At 41.9% G+C, this 19215-nt stretch overlaps 1 long non-coding RNA gene across 1 annotated transcript in view; it reads left to right on the forward strand.

Annotated features, from left to right (window-relative positions):
- Positions 1 to 17867, forward strand: part of LOC309626474 — a 42418-nt gene extending 24551 nt beyond the window's left edge. The window contains exon 3 of the long non-coding RNA XR_014243218.1: positions 13528 to 17867. This is a non-coding gene — a long non-coding RNA (uncharacterized lncRNA). The remainder of the gene's footprint in view (positions 1 to 13527) is intronic.
- The last annotated feature ends 1348 nt before the right edge of the window (positions 17868 to 19215 follow it).

The following is a 19215-nucleotide window of genomic DNA, read 5'->3' on the forward strand; positions in this document are numbered from 1 at the left end:
GTAATTCACTTCTGGAGATGCCGCAGGTGATGGAGAAACAATCTCTTCCAAGGATGTTCTTTAGAACGACTTGCCTTTTGTCCCAGAAGGCAACCGAGTTTGACGGTAAGGCTCCTAATTCTGTCAGATGAGGAGTTTGCAATAGATCAGATTCTTTCCAACGGTGGTTAATGAATTCAGTGCAAGGCAACCAACATTAAAGTACTGGAATCGCATAGAATACAAAACATTGGAACATATTGTGTTTTCGTACTCTTTCTTGAAAATTTTTTCTGTCACATGTATACCTATATGCGTGTATGGGGTTGACATAAACTTTCTTACTATGGAAAAAGGTTGCAGCCACTGCAATAGATGATGGATTTATTCTTACTCAGATCACCAGGGCCGTGATGAAGATAATTTCAGTTAGAGGAGGATACTTTGTCTTTGATTTATTTAATACAATATGTTCCCTTCTGCAGGAGGGAAGAGGCAGCATTTTAAAATAAATTTCTTTCCTTTTTTCCAAAAAAAAGCATGCTTATTTTAGAAACCATAGAGAATATAGATAAGCACAAAGAAAAATAAATTGAAATTTGTTCTCACTACCTAGAGATAACTACTCAATATTTTGATGTATGTACATTTTCAATTTTTAGGATAAGTGTGTAAGTGTGCAGGATGTGTGTGTATGTGTTAAATGGGATTGTTACTACATATAATTTTGTAACTTGGTCTTTTCAAATAACCATAGCCAGATATTATGTGTGTGTTAACTATTTTTGTAAAATACCATTAAAATGGCAGAACTGCATTCAATTTAAGCACTTTAAAAAATCAAATTGACAAGTGGAGAGATGAAGGTTGGATGGTGAAAGCCAGCATCAACCATCATGGAACCGGGGATTTGGGAACAAAAAAGTTAAGACAGGTCTAAAGAGGAAGACGAGCACTGACGTGGGTGCTCTTGGTGAAGGGGAAATGTACTGGGAAAGTGAAAATTCGAGACAGTCATTGGACTGAAAGAAAGAACTCTTATTGTCAAAATTTGATGTGGAAGAACCCAGGGGTGTCAAGAAGTGCTAAGAAATTGATTTTCATTCAGGCTGGACCCCAAGTGGACTCTCGGATATTAACAATTTACTTCAAATGGGGTAAAAAGTTGTACTGTTTCTTGAGAACTTTACTAGGTTATTCACTACACGTCCATGTCCCACAGGGGTTTATCATTTTTCAAAGCTCCTTTCCATAAATGGCCTCCTCTAATGAGAGCCCTGTATGGAGAAGTAGGGTCGTCACTGTTGTCTCTATTTTACAGATGAGGAGACAGATTGGTGGGACTAAGTGGTTCGAGGATTAAGGTCCTAGTTGTTGGGAAGGCAGTCTCGAGCATGGAACCTTTTCACCCCCACTAGGTCACGTGAGAAGGGGCCTTGGGTCTGAACACTTCCTTACTGAGAGATGTAGGGTCCTCACAGCCCGTGCTGGACTTGCCACCTTGTGTGGGAATATCTTTCCCTGTTTCAGATTCCACGTGAGCTCCGTTGTTCTGCTTTGGCGTGTGCATCACAAGGCATCCGTCCAACCCCACCGCTACATCCTTCCCCTGGGAGGAGGGGATGGAATCCTTCTGCAGCAGCACAAGAAGGGAGGGACCCGTGGCCATGGAGAGCTGACCCCACTCCTGACCTTGATTCTGTCTCTTCTCTACGTGGAAGCGTGGCTCGATCCTGTGCCTGACTGCCGGTGCATTTTCCTTGGTGACTCTGATACCAGATGCCGTGAACGGAAGTGCTCTCTGACTGCTAATCCCGATAATAAGCAGCAGGAGCCATGTGCTTGGCCGTAGCGATGCTGCTAAAGTAACTGAACCTAGAAGCCACGGCTTCTGGTTCCTGGAGTCGTTTCCTTCATCTGGCACCATTAGACTCATTTTCACCCTCATCTGTGACTGTCACGTGGGTCTGTATTATTAGGTTTGACCCCTCGTGGGGAACAAAGGGGTATAGTTGGATGAGACCACAACTTCTTATTTCTAGGAGCATCTAATCCCAGACAAAGAGATGTTGTGATTATGTAGAGAATGCCCGTGAAGGGATTCTTAGACAGCTTTTCAAACTGAGTGGAGAGCAACTAAAACATGAATGAAATTGCCTGATGAAACTGTGGAGTTTGTCTGCTTTTAGGTTGAAACATCCTTATACTGATGAGTGCTGAATCACTCCCATTGGGAGATTCAGGCTGGATGTATCTTCTGGAGAGTGTCACTTTCTAAAGAACAGAGGGTGTTTCCACCATGACAGTTTCGGTCTCATGAGTAGACTCTTCCACCCGTATAAGGGCCTTCCTTAGCACACCTATAGAAATGAACAGAATATTGAAACCCCAGCAGAGGATTAACCTCACTTTTCTCATGCTTACAGGGTGCTGACTTGCTTTTCTTGGTTCTCAAACGGTGCGATCTGACAGTTCAGCAGCTTCCTGTTTGAGGGTTAATTATTTTTTTATGCCTATATTTAAGACGTTTAAATTTGTGATTCATCCCTTATAATTAGCTTTAATGCTTAGAATATATCCATGTCTATAGCATTCACGTTTCTCCTTTGAAGACTATTATTTTCCCCTCTGAGCAATTGCCAGTGGGCTCAGATCGTGAAAATATGATGATAAAGGCGACCCTAAATCTGCAAGCTCCATGGCCATGAGTCAAGAGAGGCCCAGTTCTGCCCCTGCAGAAAACCAACGCCCCCCCCCCAAGATTGGAACGGGTGAGGGAGCCCCCAGCGTATGTACACCCTGGGGTTTGAACCAGGGCTTGTGCCCCGCCTTGCTGTCTTCTCTGCCCCTTGAGAGCGAAACCAAGAAATGACTTAGAGAGTGGGAGAGCTGTCAGCAAGAGGGTGGAGGGCGGAAAATCAGACCTCATGATGGGAGGGAAGGGTGGGGAATGGTTTGATGTTCATTTGAGGTGGCAAAAACGATCTTCCCCCATCACCCTTCCTTGGCTCTGTTTAAATAAATAGAAGCTTCAGCAAATTCTCAGAACCCAGCCCATTTCTCTTCCATCAGGGCTTCTTGCTCAAGAAGAAATGCTCGACTGAAATGGAGGAGGTGGCCTTTTCTCTTCCCCAGATGAGGGAAGGAATAAAGCGAAGAAAGGGAAAGAGGTGTGAGCTGGGAGGAGGAAAGATGAGGAAGTAAGACAGAGAGGGAAGGAAGGAGCCAGAGGAGGAAGAGAGGCAGGCTGACTCCAAAGGAACAGCTTGCTTGCTCAGCTTTGCCAGCAGCTTAATGGCTGTCACTCTAGCACCTGGGACTTCCTCTTTCTGCAGACACACCGAGCTGGTGTTTCACTGGTAACAATAAGTTAATTGAACAGCCTGTCGACAGATGGGCATGCTGTGGCTCTGAGCTTCACACTCTTTTGTTATATTTCTATGTGAGAGAGCCTGAAATAGCACCCATCTTTTAAAAGAAAACATGCACGCACACACACACACACACACACACACACACCATCTTTCATCAAGCACCTCCCCTGCATCTCCTAAACCTAGTTTTCCCACAATTCAGCCTTTTAAATGATTTCAGAAGTAATCGAGTACAGTTGCTGTTTAGTATCCACAGGAGATTCGTTCTAGGACCCCTCAGGAGACCAAAAGCCTTGGATGCTCAAATCCCCATATAAAACAGCGTTGTATTTGCATATAACCTCTGTACATCCCCCTGTATACTTTGAATCCTCTCCAGATGACTTATGATACCTAATACTATGTAAATGCTGTGTAAATTGTTGCCGGTGTGGCAAACTCAAGTTTTGACTTTTAGAACTTTCTGGAAATTTTTTCCCGAATATTTTTAACATTTTGGTTGAATTAGTGGATGTGAAAGCTGTGGATGCAGAGGGCTGACTCTATTTCTCTCCGGAGGTATTTGGGCTAGTAGCCTCCTACAGCAGGGACAAAGACTCAGAACTTTGTGCCGAAGAAGATCTGGTTATAGAAGAGAGAAATATATGTACTCTATCACAAGGCTAAAGGGAATGAATTAGATCTCTTTTCACATATTTTCATATATTTGTCCACTGGGCAGAGCTACACTGGAAACCTGTTTCCCTTTTGGGTATATGCTGTGTCTCTTGTGCCACTTCCTTCCATTTTCATCACATAACATTTTCAGGCAAGTTCTACTCCTTTCCAGGAGGATAGACGATGGCAACTTGGAGTTATGAGTAGCAGAGATCACTACACTCTGTCCTCACCTCTTTCTTTCATCCTGATGGCTTGTCACAAAGCAGCTTCTCCTGGGCTAGGTCTGTGTGTGCACAACCACTTTGACTGATTTCACTGAGTCAACGAGTCAACTGCTCTTTGGTTTAATCAAAATGAACCAAATGAACTGTCCCACAAAAACCTGACAATCAAATAGACTGCTAACCCTGAATAAACTAATTTGTGTCCTACAGCCCTTGCCCTGACCCAGAAGACAGCACCCATAGGGTCCAGTATGCTGTGCTTTTCACACACCTGCGGGGCTCGTCTCACCTGAGCGAGGGTCGGGGACTCCACGATCCTCTTGCTGAGGCCTCAGGTCAATAACAAATGGGAAATGTGATAGAAGATGGTTCGCCACTTGCCAGTGCGTGACCAACTTATAAAGGCTGGACTGATGATCAAAGAGGCTTCATGGTCCAGGCAGGGTCAGGCAAGGTGATCTCACGTCAGCTGTTAGTAGGCAGGCCACCGATGTGCACAGATGTCTACAGTTGCTGAGGGACTTAAAACCACTTCCACACATAGTCCTCCTTTAATCAAAAGTCAACTTTCCCTCCCACCTAGAAAGGTCTTAAAGAAGTTAAAATGGAGTTGAACTGATGGCCCAGTAACTCCAATGTGCAGGAGACTCACCTGGGAAGCTTGTTAAAAGATGCAGCGTCCCAGGATCCACCCCCAACATTCTGAGTCAGCAGGTATGGAAGGGGCTGGAGAATCTGCATTTTCAGCAAGGACTGTAGGAGATTCTGCTGCAGGTGGATGCAACACCTCCTTCTGGGAAACACTGGAAAGAGAATTCACTCTCAGAGCCTGTATCTCCCTAATGTGTCCCTTAGAAGGTCAACAGACCCACCAGGCAACGAGCCTCAACCGTGAGCTACACGTTGTGTTAGGTCTTGGGGAGAGAAAGGCAAAGAAATAAGAAGGCTACTCTTTGTTCTCTGGGGGTTGGCCACTTTATTTTTATTTTTTAAAAATAATTATTTGTTTTTATTTTTGGCTGTGTTGGGTCTTCGTTGCTGCACGTGGGATTCCTCTAGTTGTGGCGAGCGGGGGCTACTCTTCTTTGCAGTGCACGGGCCTCTCATTGTGGTGGCTTCTCTTGTTTCAGAGCACAGGGTCTAGGCATGCGGGCTTCAGTAGTTGTGGCGCACAGGCTTAGTTGCTCCGTGGCATGTGGGATCTTCCCGGACCAGGGCTCAAACCCGTGTCCCCTGCATTGGCAGGCAGAGTCTCAACCACTGCGCCACCAGGGAAGCCCCTTCCCTGCGGTCTTTGTAAGCAACAGCGGCACTGGCTTCATCTCACCTGGAGCCTGCTAAAAAAGGATGGAGGGCATCACACCAAGTTTCCAGGCACAGATCGCTTTTCCACCTACCTGGATGAAGCGAGGGCCTCCTTTCTTAAAGAAACAGACGCAAACTAGGTCAGTTTCAGGGATGGAGTGTTGCAGTGTTTTTAGGGAGAAGAAAATGGATGTTGCAACTAGGGATGGGCAGACAAGCTCTGAATAAATGCCCCCTGCTCCCACCCCCACTCTGCTTAACTTTCTCTTGTTTCGCATCAGAGCTAAGTGATGGTTCCAAAAAAATTTTTTTTTTGGTCATTAATATTTTTCTTAATGAGTGAGAACTATTTCCCCCCGTTCACTGCTTTCCATTTGGTTCCCAATAGTAGTTTGGATTGACCAGCAATGATAGCCAAGCTCTGTGGACTCTTAGGCCTGCAGGGCTCTTCGGATGGTAACTTAAGAGTGTTCCTTTGATTTAAAAGATTGGCGCTGAAAGGGAACTCTGAGATCACGCTTAACTGATGGTGAAGCTGAGATGGGGGTGTGCCCACAGTCTGAGAACAAAATTTTGGTCTCTCTAAGAAGCCATGACAGAAAGATTATTACAGACATCTTCTGAAAAACCTCTGAGAAACAGATTCCATCATTTTCTTTGACATCATTCGGTGTCACCATTTCTGAGGCTCAGGAATTGTGTTTTATTAATCATATTTGTATTTTACTTATTATTTTGCAGAATGGGGGTCTGGGTAAGGGATATGTTGTTCCAGTGTAATTTTGGGGAGGTTTGATGTTACCATCTTTTCAACTAGGGAGGTGGGGCCTGAGAAGTGCACTTAAAGGCAAGGCTATGATCTTCCAGAAGCTTCCTGTTCCATTTGAGTTTGAATCTAGAAAGACTCCAAGCTGGTCATAAATCAAACTTGTAAATAAGCTTTAAAAACGCCTCTAAGCTTGTAGATGTGTTCACCAGACATGTCCATCAGTGATGGACGAACTTCATTTTGGAGCTTGGGATTCTCTATCATCGTTATTTAGCTTCTTTCAAATCTCTTAGCACAGAAAATATAAGAAAAATTTAAAAATATATAAATGAATGGGTAACATTTTCTTTTGAGACTTTGTTTTCAGAGGGAATGTTGCAAAAAATTATGTTAACAGGTGATCCTCCAGACTGTGTATCAAGAAGAGAGTCATAATTCTAGTCTAAATCAGGTACCGACTTACAGAAGATTTGCCCCTCCCCCTGCCCACTGAAGGCTGCCCCAAATGTGTGGCCTGGAGGGGCTGTAATGATAGGAAGTTGGTATGGAGTTTCACGTGGCTGATGAATTTGGTCCCCTTTGAGGCATATTCCCATGGGATGTGCTCATGCCTTGATCCAGAGAATCAGCCGATTGTCATCTTAGGTCTGAAATCTACTTGGGCTCCGAGGGAAGTATGACCTGTCACCAACTCCTCGCCACCTCTGTCCTTCTGATACCTGATTATAAGCCATAAAGTCAGCATGGGAATCTGTTCCTCTTTCCTTTCAGGAAGAGGAATTAGAATTTGACCAGAGGAAGTGAACTCTTTTTGAGTTTACAAGCAGCCTCTCACCAGAGTCCAAATTCAAACATGCATCCCAGGTCTAGGTCTTCATTTTTTAATGAATACATGGGCCACCTTGTATGGCCTTTCACAATGTTGCCCATCAGCCTGGGGGCCAGGAGTCAAAGCGTCAGGTTGCCAGCAAACAGGTCCCAGAGGAGCACATGCTGTTGAAAACATTCAGACTAGCTTCCGAGCCTGTGCTTTTGATTTCTGGGATCTGAGCTGGTACGAACAGGCTTTGGACACGGCTCTTCATGGACCACACTGGCCCTTCCTTGTCATGGCCTCCATAGCATACTACCTGTTGGCTTGTTTGTTTTGGGTGGGGAGGTCGGACCAGAAGGGGCAGTTGGGGGAAAATGAAGAGCAAGAAGACAATTCCCCTTCAATTCCTAATGCAATAATGAATTATTTGGGCCGAACTGACGTGGAGAAATACCAAATATTCTAAAATCCTAAAGCAATAGAGATTATTGAAGGATCATCTTATTCACCTGTATTCTGCTGCAAAGAAAGGGATTATGAAGAAATGCCTATTTCTGTTCTTTCACAGGCTGAGCCACGTTTAGGAGTTACTTGAGGTTGTGTGGAGGTTATGCGTATAGCAAAGCACAGCCTCTACAAGTGTTTTCTGCTAGGGGTGTCCGGCTGAGATCCCAGTTCTGTGTTTTTGAAAGTTTTTTCCATTGGTTGACATTAGTTCTATCTTGCTTAAAACCCAGGAGAGGGGGAAGCAGCCCAATTCCTTTTTGTAGCAAAAGGCTAGTCATTACTGTTATTGTTATTCCTATTCACGCGGTGCCCTGCCGATTCTGGATCAAGTGCCACGGGCACCAGGCGTGGTTCCGTCCACAGATCTAAGTGCTTGCGAACATTTCCACATCAGATCCCCACACCATCCTGGCCAGCTAGAGAGATGGGGAAACATATCAGAAACAGAAGTTATTTTGTTCATTGACAGAAATGGGAATGTCTGTGAAATTTGATTCTCAAATACAAGATTATAGAGGCACTTTTCCTTCCTCTTAGGTGCCCTTGTTACAAAAGAGAACATTTTCTTTAGCAGAGCTGAGGAAGGGAATAAAGTCAGCAGAATACACTGAGCTGTCTTCTCGGACGGGAACTGGATTTGCTCTCAAGGGCCCCCGTCTTCAGTCATCCAGTCCTCCTCTCTCCTCCTCCAAGAACAAGGAAAGCTGATAAATATTTGTCAGGTTCCAGACTGTACATAGACACGTGCTGTGTAAAGGCACAGCTGGGGACAAAAGGGAGGTGAGAGCACAGTCTGAACTCCCAGGTGCCTCTTGAGGGGAGAGTTAAACAGGCAAAAGTGGTACTGAGAACCGAGTGGACGGCACAGACAGACGCTGCTGTCCAAGTTCAGCGAGGACAAGAACTGTGGTCCTCCAGGATTTACTGTCCCAGAAGCCTTGCTGAGGAGGACAGAAGTTCACCATTTAGCTTATTAAGGCTGGAGGGGCAATCTTCTCTCTCCATTCCTCCCCCTCCTCCTCTTTGCGTTCCTGAGCATAGATGGAGATGTTGCCTGTCACTCTGCCTTCACTAGCGGTGCCTGCTGGAAAAGGGAGCAATTTACCCAGACCACTCTTGAGTAATTGTAGTATAATTTATTTATTTATTTATTTATTTATTATTATTTTTAAACATTTTTGGCTGTGTTGGGTCTTCATTGCTGCGTGTGAGCTTTCTCTAGTTGTGGTGAGCAGGGGCTTCTCTTGTTGTGGATCACGGGCTCTAGGCTCGTGGGCTCAGTAGCTGTGGCTCGTGGGCTCCAGAGCGCAGGCTCAGTAGTTGTGGCGCACGGGTTTAGTTGCTCCGCGGCATGTGGGATCTTCCCGGACCACGGATTGAACCCGTGTCCCCTGCATTGGCAGGCGGATTCTTAACCACTGTGCCACAGGGGTAAATGCAGTCTTAACGACAAAATAGGCCTTTTTTTCCCCAAGATTGCTAAAGAGAGGGTCTGCAATTGCACGTGGAAATCAGTGTTCTCACGTGTGGAGCTCGGTTTGAGGGGTTAGTGAGGATAGAACACTGAGCCCACAGCCTTCCTTCCACTGCTGTCTGTCACTTCCTGGCAGTTTAATTTAAAGCAAATTGAATCATCTAAATTTAAACAATTAAATTCTTATCTGACTTCACTTTTCTTTTTATTGAAATGTAGTTGACTTATAATATTGTGTTAGTTTCAGGTGTACAGTGTAGTGATTCAGTGTTTTTGCAGATTATATTCCATTATAGGTTATTCCAAGATAATGGGTATAATTCCCTGTGCTATACAGTAGGTCCTTGTTGCTTATCTATTTTATATATAGTAGTGTGTGTCTGTTAATCTCGTACCCTTAATGTGTCCCTCCCCGCTTCCCTCTCCCGTTGGTAACCACAAGTTTGTTTTCTATATCTGTGAGTCTTAAACAATTAAATTTGTAATGATTAATTCAAACATTTATATTAAAGTTAAGCAAAAAACTATCTCTTAACAGTAGCAACAACATCAAATCAATAAAATAATACCTGTTGACTGTTGTGAGGATTAAAGCACTGCAATCTTTATCCTCAAAGAACAACTTCTGGATTCTTTCCTGTTGGATTCTCCACTTTGAACCGTCATTTTTTTCATCAGTCGTTTCTGTTTGTAAAAGGCAGAGGGTTTTGGAACGAAAGAGCTCAGGCTTGTATCCTGGCTCTGCCATGTAATGACCGCACAGACATAGGGGAGTTTCTCTTATCCTCTGGGAACCTCACTTTCCCCATCTGGACGTGGCAGTGATAATACCTACTTCTTGGGATTGCTGGAAGATTAAAGGAGATATTGCTTGTGAAATGCTTCGCAGAGCCCTGGCACGTGTTAAGGACTCAATCAGTAGGGTTAAGGATCTGGTTCTTGTTTGCGGGGTTCACACAGGAGGTCCGCTCTTTATGAGGAGAGGTGGCAACATCTTTTCCGCATCTCTGCAAGGTTGCGGCAGGGTTGGCTTGCGATAGGGGGTGGGGTTAGTTTCCTTCCACTTTAGATCCATCGCTCACCAGCTGTACCATCATGAGTTCTGACTGCTCTGTGCCTCAATCTTCTCATCTTTAAAATGAGACACATCGTACTTACTTTACAAGGTTGCCGTGAGGATGGAAGGACCTCATACACACAAAGCAATAAACAGCTCCTTGCACATGGAAAGCACTCAATACATGTTAACTATTTTAATTTATTATACCACTCACTTAACACATTTGAGTGGAATTACGGTCTCAGTTACCAGGGGAAGGCAGTTTCTTTTCTGCCGCTTTGGCCTTTGGTTATTACAAATTTTAATAAGATACAAACCCTGCTGTTGTAGTAGGCTTTTTTTTTTGATGTCATTACAGCTTCCTGCCACTGACACATCATTGCTGACATTAGTAGGTGTAGGAAAAATGTTGTGGTCTGGTCTATGTAGCAAAAATATTTGTGGGAGGCCCCTTTGATTGGCTTTATTATTGTATTTAATGCACTGCACATGGGCAGTCAAACATGTTTGGAAAGAGGTCATATTGGTTTGAAAGACAGATGATCTAAAACTAGCTTTCATTCTATTGTGGATTAGAGGAATTCCAGCTAAGGTTTTGAAGAGCTGCCACCAAATATTTGCTGATATCCTCCCTGTGACTCCAAGGGTTCTTTTTATTCTCTCCGCACCCTCATCCTGCCCTGGGACTCTGATGCGGATATAAAATAACATATCTGAGTTTTCATAGTTTAGATTTTATTCATATCAAATTTACACATGCACATAATTTAAAGAGTCAGATGACAAGATTTATTACGACAAATCGCAGTCTTTTGCCCAATACCCCCTGCTATGGTCTGAATGTTGAAGTCCCCACCAAATTCGTATGTTTAAATGCCAAGGCCCAATGGGATGGTGTTAGGAGGCGGGACTTTTGGCAGGTGATTCGGTCATGAAGGTGGAACCCTCCCAAACGGGATTAGTGCTTTCATAAAAGAGACCCCACAGAGGTCCCCAGACACCTTCGCTATGTGAGGACACAATGAAAAGTCTGTGACCCTGAAGAGGGCCTCAATTTCAGACTTTCTGCCTCCAGAAATGTGAGAAATAAATTTCTGTTGTTTATAAGCCACCTAGTCTGTAGTATTTTGTAATAGCAGCCCAAACAGACTAAGATACCCTCTTACATTTTCTTGATCCCCAGAGGAAATCGCCGTCAACTATTCTTTTTGATATTAACCTCCATTATCTCTAAATAACATGTTTTAAAATGCTCTTTATTTTTTAGTATTAGGTATTTTCTATTTTCTTTCCACTCTTTAAGAGGAAACTTTCTTTCTCTTTCACCAAACCTGCACCTCACCTCCTTTCCAACACCTTTTCAATACTTACTGCCCATCTCCCTCATTCTCCCAGTGAATTATGTAGTAAGTGTAGTTATGTTATTCTGGCCATCTAAATGCTAATCACACCTGGGACATTTGTTATACTATGATTACCTTGCTTTCTTACATAACTTTTTGATTTTCCTGGAGTTAATAATTGTCTTCTTTTTACTTAGTTTTCGGTTTGGTTTTTTATGATCCCTGATCCCCCAAACTTCCTTTTACTTGTTTTAATCTCCTCTCAATATATTCAAATCCATCAGGTGTGCTCTTAACTCATTGTTTTGAAAGTTCTCTCCTGATCGTCAGTCTGGTAATTGCTTTCTAGCCTTGAAATCTCCCTTCACTTCGTCCAAGGGATTCCCTTTCCCCTTTGTGGGGTTGGAACCCTGTTTCCTGGTCCCTATTTTTCCATGTCTTCCCCTTTCTTTCCTCACTTCATTTGTTGGAGAGTCTCCTGTAGCAGCTTCCTTACCAGGTGTGCATGGGAGATGAATTTTGAGGCCTCAGTGTCTGAAAATGTCTTTAGTCTATCCTCAAACTTAATTAACAGGCTTAGTGTTGATATTCTCAGTTGCAAATAATCTTTCCTAAGCATTTTCAAGGCTTTACCCCATTGTATTCTAGCTCTCAGCCTTGACATTGAGATACCTCAGTCCATTCTGATTTTTGATCCTTTGTATATTTCTTTTCCTCTTCTCAATATTTTAGGATTTTTTTTTTTGGTCTCCAGTGATTGAGACTTCACAAAGATGTGCCTTAGTCTGGGTTTCTTTTCATTTACACTGTTGGGCACTCATTTACTTTAATCTGGAAACTCACATTCCTCAATTCTGGGAAATTTTCTTGAATAATTTCTTTGATAATTTCACCCTTACCTTCCTTTCCTCTTTTCTTTCTCTGTGGAATTCCAGAACAGATCTCTAATTTTCTTTGTTTTTCTCTTCTGTTTTTCAACATTATGTGCTATGTTCTGGGGCATTTTCTGATCTTAACTTATAACCCTCTTATTGAGATTTTAATTTTTGATATCAATATTTTTAATTTTCAAGAGCTTTTTCTTAGTTTTCCCTACTTTTAAAGAATACTCTTTTTTATATATCAATGATGGTTATTTGAAGTATTCGTCTTCCTGCATGGTTTCTCTTTTCTCCTTGCTGCGGCTCTCTGTTTTGGTCTCTGCTTTTTCTGTTAAAGGCTTTCCCTTGATTGTCTGCTGATATCTTAAGAGGAGAGAAGCTAAAAAAGGCTAATTGGATCCCCTATGTTCATGAGGAGGACGTGTTGACTGTGGCTATCTCTGTAGGGTAGTCTGGTTGGACCATTTATTTGGGGAACCCTTACCTCAATTTTTATATTTTTCTCCCCCAAAGTCTTGTCAACTTATCTAAAGAACATTCTAGTCTCCAGTTAGATGAAGAACCCTAGATGCCAGTGTTCTGAAAGACGAGCGTTTGAGATCTCAATTTACAGAAGGCAAGCTTTAATTTTAATCCATCTGTTTTCTTGGGGGCACCCGTCACTTTCAGCTATGCCTTGGGTGCCCCAATCTAGAGCTCCTCTCTTTTAGCCTCTGCAGAGATTACACCTTCACATTTCTGTGAGGGTGGGGAAAAGACAGTCCCCTGACACTAGAGAACCTGGGTTGCTCTTTCCTTCATAAGTGATTTTTAACACACCTTCCTGTGTAGAGTTCCATCTTCACTTCCACTCCCAGGGATACCCAATAGTAGCATCTGAGCCATTTGGGGATTTGGGTGGTAAAAATTTGATTGTTTCTTGGATTTCTCCACTGTGGTTTAGGATCAAGGCTGCTGCGTTTTGCAACACAATGGTACTGCCTATGATTCAGCTCACTTGTAACTGCTAAGCCCACACCCTTCTTCCTTTTATTATCCATCTTTCAAACTTCTGTCTCCTCTCACATTATTTTATCTTTGTGGATTATTTACTCCTTAAAATAAATCTCTTCACTGTTATTTTTATTGGGGTTTCAGGAGAGAATAGAGACAATTGCATGTTTTCAACCCTTTTATAACTGGAAACGATGATTGAGGATTTTTTTTGGGAAACAAAATCTGGAATGTTGACACATGGGTGAGTATTGTATTATTTTAAGTGATTGCATTGTTGGGATATACGCTTATTTTAACTAAACTGCCAGTGACCAGCACAGTTTTCTGGATCTTTTTTTGGAATTGCCTTCACAGACCATGCTGTATTCCTTTCAACTTATGCAAAGGTAGGAAATTTTATATTTTGATTGCTTTGATTTTTAGAAGCACCAAAATGCCACTTGGAAACTAGGCTTGTAAAAAAAGCCAATGATAAACTTTAGCTTTCATTTCAGAAAATCTTGCTGATCCTGTAATGGCCACAATAAATCCAAAACTTATTGTTTTTGAGAGTGATATAGAGTGGGGATGACATTTTTCAATGGCTTGAGAATGAAGTTTTGACTAGTGTTTTGAGCAGGGATATTATTCTTGAAATAATTCATAGTCTTCTAATGACAGCATTAACTTATGTTCATAAGTACAGGTTTCTTTTTTCTTTTTCTTTTTTTCAAGGATTAGTTTTGTAACTTGGTAGTCCTATCTCATGGTTATTCAGCTAGATTACATTCCACCCATTAGAATGTCATGGATTATGTTTAAAAATTTAAACAAAAATTTCTACTTAGAGGTGTAAGACTTTCTTTTTAAAGCCTGGACCAACATTACACCATTGCCTTTATGGGTCTGGGTTTATATTTTTAGCTACTTAGAGCCCAGCATCCCATTCCTGCTCAGGAGTAACTTTAAAAAAGGGGTCGGATCTAAGTCATCTAAGAGTGAAGTTGATGATTAATTGGACTGGATGTAATTCTGTGCTACCTTCCACACCTTTATATGATGATAGCCCTTGTGTGTCCCTTGAGTGCTAAGCATGGTTACTATATTAGCCCTCTCTGCACGTTGACTGATCGTCATGGGATGAACATACAGCATACGGTCGAGGGAAGGAAATGATCACATCACCCCTTTACCCAATCTATCAATTCAAGCTCCTGCTAATTCAACACATAGTTGGGAGACTGCTGGGCTCCTAGATGGTGATTTTCTCTATAAAATACCCGTATTGGCTAAACCTCTTCAACCTTTAAAAGATAATACTGAAAATCAGTGTTCAGCTTAGAATCTCAGAGCCGGAAGCATTTGTAGAGATGGTTCAATTCCCATTTATAGATGAAGATACAGAAACCAAAGCTGGGAATTGACTTGCCCAAGTTCACACACCAGAACCAAATATGTTGATTTTAGCCACATGTGAAAGCAAAACAGTCTTACTTATTCTAAAGGAGAGTTTGGCTGAGAGTTAATTGTTCCAGGTCTTTATGAAAAACGTGTATAGGCCTTTATTGCTCTCTTTCTGCAGCTGGGGGGGTGGAAGACTGTTTATTTTTGTCAATGGAAAAGGGCAAAGATGTGAACAGGACACAAAATCGTATATAAAAATGGAATCCAATTTTGTAACAAAGGAAAAATACATAGGAAAACATGACAAGAGAAATAGACATTATCGGAGAATGAGAGAGAGAGAGTGAGAGAGAAGGAGAGACCTCCTTTTCTAGCTGATCTCTGGGAAGCAGAAGATGAAGTTCCTGGGGCTGCAGTTGTGCTCAGGACCATGTATAGCGTAGCCCAGATCTGATGAGCAGAAAGAAGAGCCTTGATTGAAAATTAATTATTTTTAAATGAAAACCATTCCGGGCTTCTTTCAGATTCAGCCGGATGACATAGCATGGTCTCTGATGTCGAGGAGGGAGAAAAACCAGCATTGGTCTCCTTCTCAAGCTGCAGAGGAAAGTGTGTGAGGGCATCTTTCCTCTGGGGGCTTTGGATTCTCTTGCCTCCTACCTGGGAGGCAGAGAACAGGCTGAAGGACAAAAAGGAACATTAACAGGCAAACTCACATCGGGTCTGAAGTCATCCACAGCCTCACAAGTATGACAAATGCACAACCTTTGGTTGAAAAGGCTCAGGAAGTTGGTTGGCCAGATAATCCATTTGGTTGGGAAAAAGAAGCTGAGTTTGACCTGACCAGTTCGGAAAATGCACCATTTCTGGTCTCTCTAGTTGCACTTACTAGTAGGGATTGCTTTGATTTGCATCATATAAGAAAAAAGAAACTCAATAAAATGCATTTGGTTCTTTGTCACTACATGAGCCGTTAACAAATTAGCACAGGGGAAGCTTTTGCAAATGAGAGATTAAATTTCCTTGTTTATGTTGGAAATCTCCCTCGGTCTCTGTCAGCAAATGTGCAATAACATTCTTTCCGTGTTGGGCTGGCTTTCAGTTGGTTTGTTATTTTTGTTTCTTTTGTTCTTGCTATGGGCCTTCAGAGTGACCGGCTTTCTCAGGGAAGATAGAAACTCTTGCCTGGGGTTAAGGGAGACTTCCTGGGGCAGGGGTGGGAGTGGCATGGAGGGAGGGTTGCCAGACAGAATACAGGATGCCCAGTTAGGTTTGAATTTCAGATAAACAATGAGTTTTTAAAAATAGTATAAGTATGTCCCAAATATTGCATGGGACATACTTATACTAAAAGACATTCCTTGTGTATCTGAAATGCACATTGCATTGGGCGTCCTGTATTTTTATTTGTTAAATTTGGGCAGCTGCAGTCTCCTTTGATGTGGGGAGGAAGTTTCTATGCCTGAGACATCCCAGGGCTGTAGGAAAAGGCTGCTTTCCCCACCCTCTTCCTTTTTGGCTGGACCTGACTAGATTTTAACCTGCACCTGAGACTCGGTTTCCCTTAGGGTTGGGACCGGGGCGAGGAGAATGAAGCACTTGCCTTGGGCACAAACCCAGGAACTGAGATAAAGAATTAGTGCATTATGGAAAAAAAAATTAAAAAAGAAATGATCCTGTATTAAAATGTTTCATATTTTAACATCATAAATATTATGATTTTTGTCATAAATATTTTGGTTAAAATATTTTATTAAAACTGTTCTTTATCTTAATTACTGAGGTTTTGTTTTTGTTTTTTTTGCACCCTTTTACGTTTTGCTCCAGAAGTGGCGGGGTGGCAGGAGTGTTAAATGCAAGCTTGTGGTCCTACAAAGAGCAATGCCAGAATTCTTCATTTAGAATTAAAATATGAGTTTTTCTACTTTATTTGACCTCTGTTTACATACAGATTTGGCGATGCCTGTAGTCTTCCCTTATCAGTTTTAACATGATGGTTACTTTGAACTTGAGTGAAATTTCTCACTTCCATTGCCCCAACCTTTGTCTAGGAAGATACTTTTTTGGTCCCAATTTTCTTCTTTCAAAGCAACGGAGATTCCGGTCTCTTTTACTGTTTTAGACGTGAGGATAACATCTGAGGATAAGACCCTGGCTTTGTCCAGTGGCAGAATCTTCCAGAAGAAGCTTGGAGAGCCTGTTGGGCTTGGATGCATGGGAGCAGGACTGGTCATTACTGACTTAATGACTATTTAATATCATCTCATTGAATATTTAAAGTGACATTTGTGTGTTACTATTCAAAAAATGTTCCAACATTATATTTAGTTGATTATTGTATATGTATGAAATAAATGCTGTTTAGCAATGCAAATAATTAGCATCCTCGTTTTGTTGGTATTTGTACTCTGTGGTGTCTAGGAATTCTTGATAACCATCGTTATACAACCCATGATGAGTGTATATAAACCCAGTGTTTCAGACTCGCCAAATGGGATAAATGTAGTTAATGCTAATAAGTTACATCACCCATTGGACTAAGGAAGGCGTAGGATGTTCACACAATAGTCACTTGTGCCTGTGCATGCACACGTGTACACACATGTACTCTATCTTTCTTTTTCTCTCCAATGCGTAAACATTTAAAAGCAGAGATTATTAGAAGATTAAAAGATACAGAACAGAAAAAGGCTTGGGCACCACTGACATGGGTTTAAGGAGTGAGTGAATGAGCTAACAAAGATGTGGCTTTTGGTTTTGCATCATTTAATATCTTCTCAGTATTCTTTTTTTTTTTTTTTTAATTTTTATTTATTATTTATTTATTATGTTTATTTTTGGCTGTGTTGGGTCTTCGTTTCTGTGTGAGGGCTTTCTCCAGTTGCGGCGAGTGGGGCCCACTCTTCATCGCGGTGCGCGGGCCTGTCACTATCGCGGCCTCTCTTGTTGCGGAGCAGAGGCTCCAGACGCTCAGGCTCAGTAGTTGTGGCTCACGGGCCCAGTTGCTCCGCGGCATGTGGGATCTTCCCAGACCAGGGCTCGAACCCGTGTCCCCTGCATTGGCAGGCAGATTCTCAACCACTGCACCACCAGGGAAGCCCCTCAGTATTCTTAAAAATTTTTTAAATGTATTTTTTATATTGAAGCATAGTTGATGTACAATATCCTATGTTATAGGTGTACAATATAGTGATTCATAATTTTTAAAGGTTATATTCCATTTACAGTTATTATAAAAATTTGACTATATTCCCCATATTGTACAATATATGCTTATAGCTTATTTTATACCTAATAGTTTGTACCTCTTACTCCCCTACCCCTATCTTGCCACCCCCCCCCGTTCCCTCTCCCCACTGGTAACCACTGGTTTGTTCTCTATATCTGTGAGTCTGTTTCTTTTTTGTTATATTCACTAGTTTGTTGTATTTTTTTTGGTTCCATATATAAGTGACAACATACAGTATTTGTCTTTCTCTGTCTGACTTGTTTCACTTATCATAGTGCCCTCCAAGTCCATGCATATTGTTGCAAATGGCAAAATTTCATTCTTTTTTTTTTTTTGGCTGAGCAGTATTCCACTGTATTATCTTCTCGGTATTCTGAAGAAGAGTGAATCAATTTGCCTATTTAGAAAACAGAAATGATCTCAAAAATAAATCTGATGTATGGCATTTTAAGAGATGGCGTGTATTACTGAACTTAAGAGTTTTTAAATGAGCCACAAGGGTAAAGTTAAACTCTTTGACTGGACAATTTTACCTTCACGGGTTTATCCTAAGAAACTTGAATTTGAGCAAACAGCAGTTGACAATAATGTTCACTACTGAGCTGTTTATAACAATAAAAAATTGCAAACTGCCTATGTACAACAATAGAGGAATTGTTAAGGAAACGATGGAACAATTGTATGATGAAATTGTGTGCAGTCATTTAAAAATCATGTAAAAGAGTATTTAACAACATGGGGAATGTCCATTTTATTATATTGTTAGATTAAAAATATTACAAAAGAGTAAAAGGTATTATCACATTAAAAATCTATTTATTGGGACTTCCCTGGTGGCACAGTGATTAAGAATTTGCCTACCAATGCAGAGGACACGGGTTCGAGCCCTGGTCCGGGAAGATCCCACATGCCGCGGAGCAACTAAGCCTGTGCGCCACAACTACTGGGCCTGCACTCTAGAGCCCACGAGCCACAGCTACTGAGCCCACGTGCCACAACTACTGAAGCCCGTGTGCCTAGAGCCCATGCTCCACAACAACAGAAGCCACCGCAATGAGAAGCCTGTGCACTGTACTGAAGAGTAGCCCCCGCTCGCTGCAACTAAGGAAAGCCCACATGCAGCAACGAAGACCCAACGTAACCAAGATAAATAAATAAATTAAAAAAAAATCTATCTATCTAACTCTCTATCTATCTATCTATCTTAGATAAATGGA

Source organism: Balaenoptera borealis (genome assembly GCF_965194805.1).
Source record: "Balaenoptera borealis genome assembly, chromosome: 3".
Lineage (NCBI taxonomy): Eukaryota > Metazoa > Chordata > Mammalia > Artiodactyla > Balaenopteridae > Balaenoptera > Balaenoptera borealis.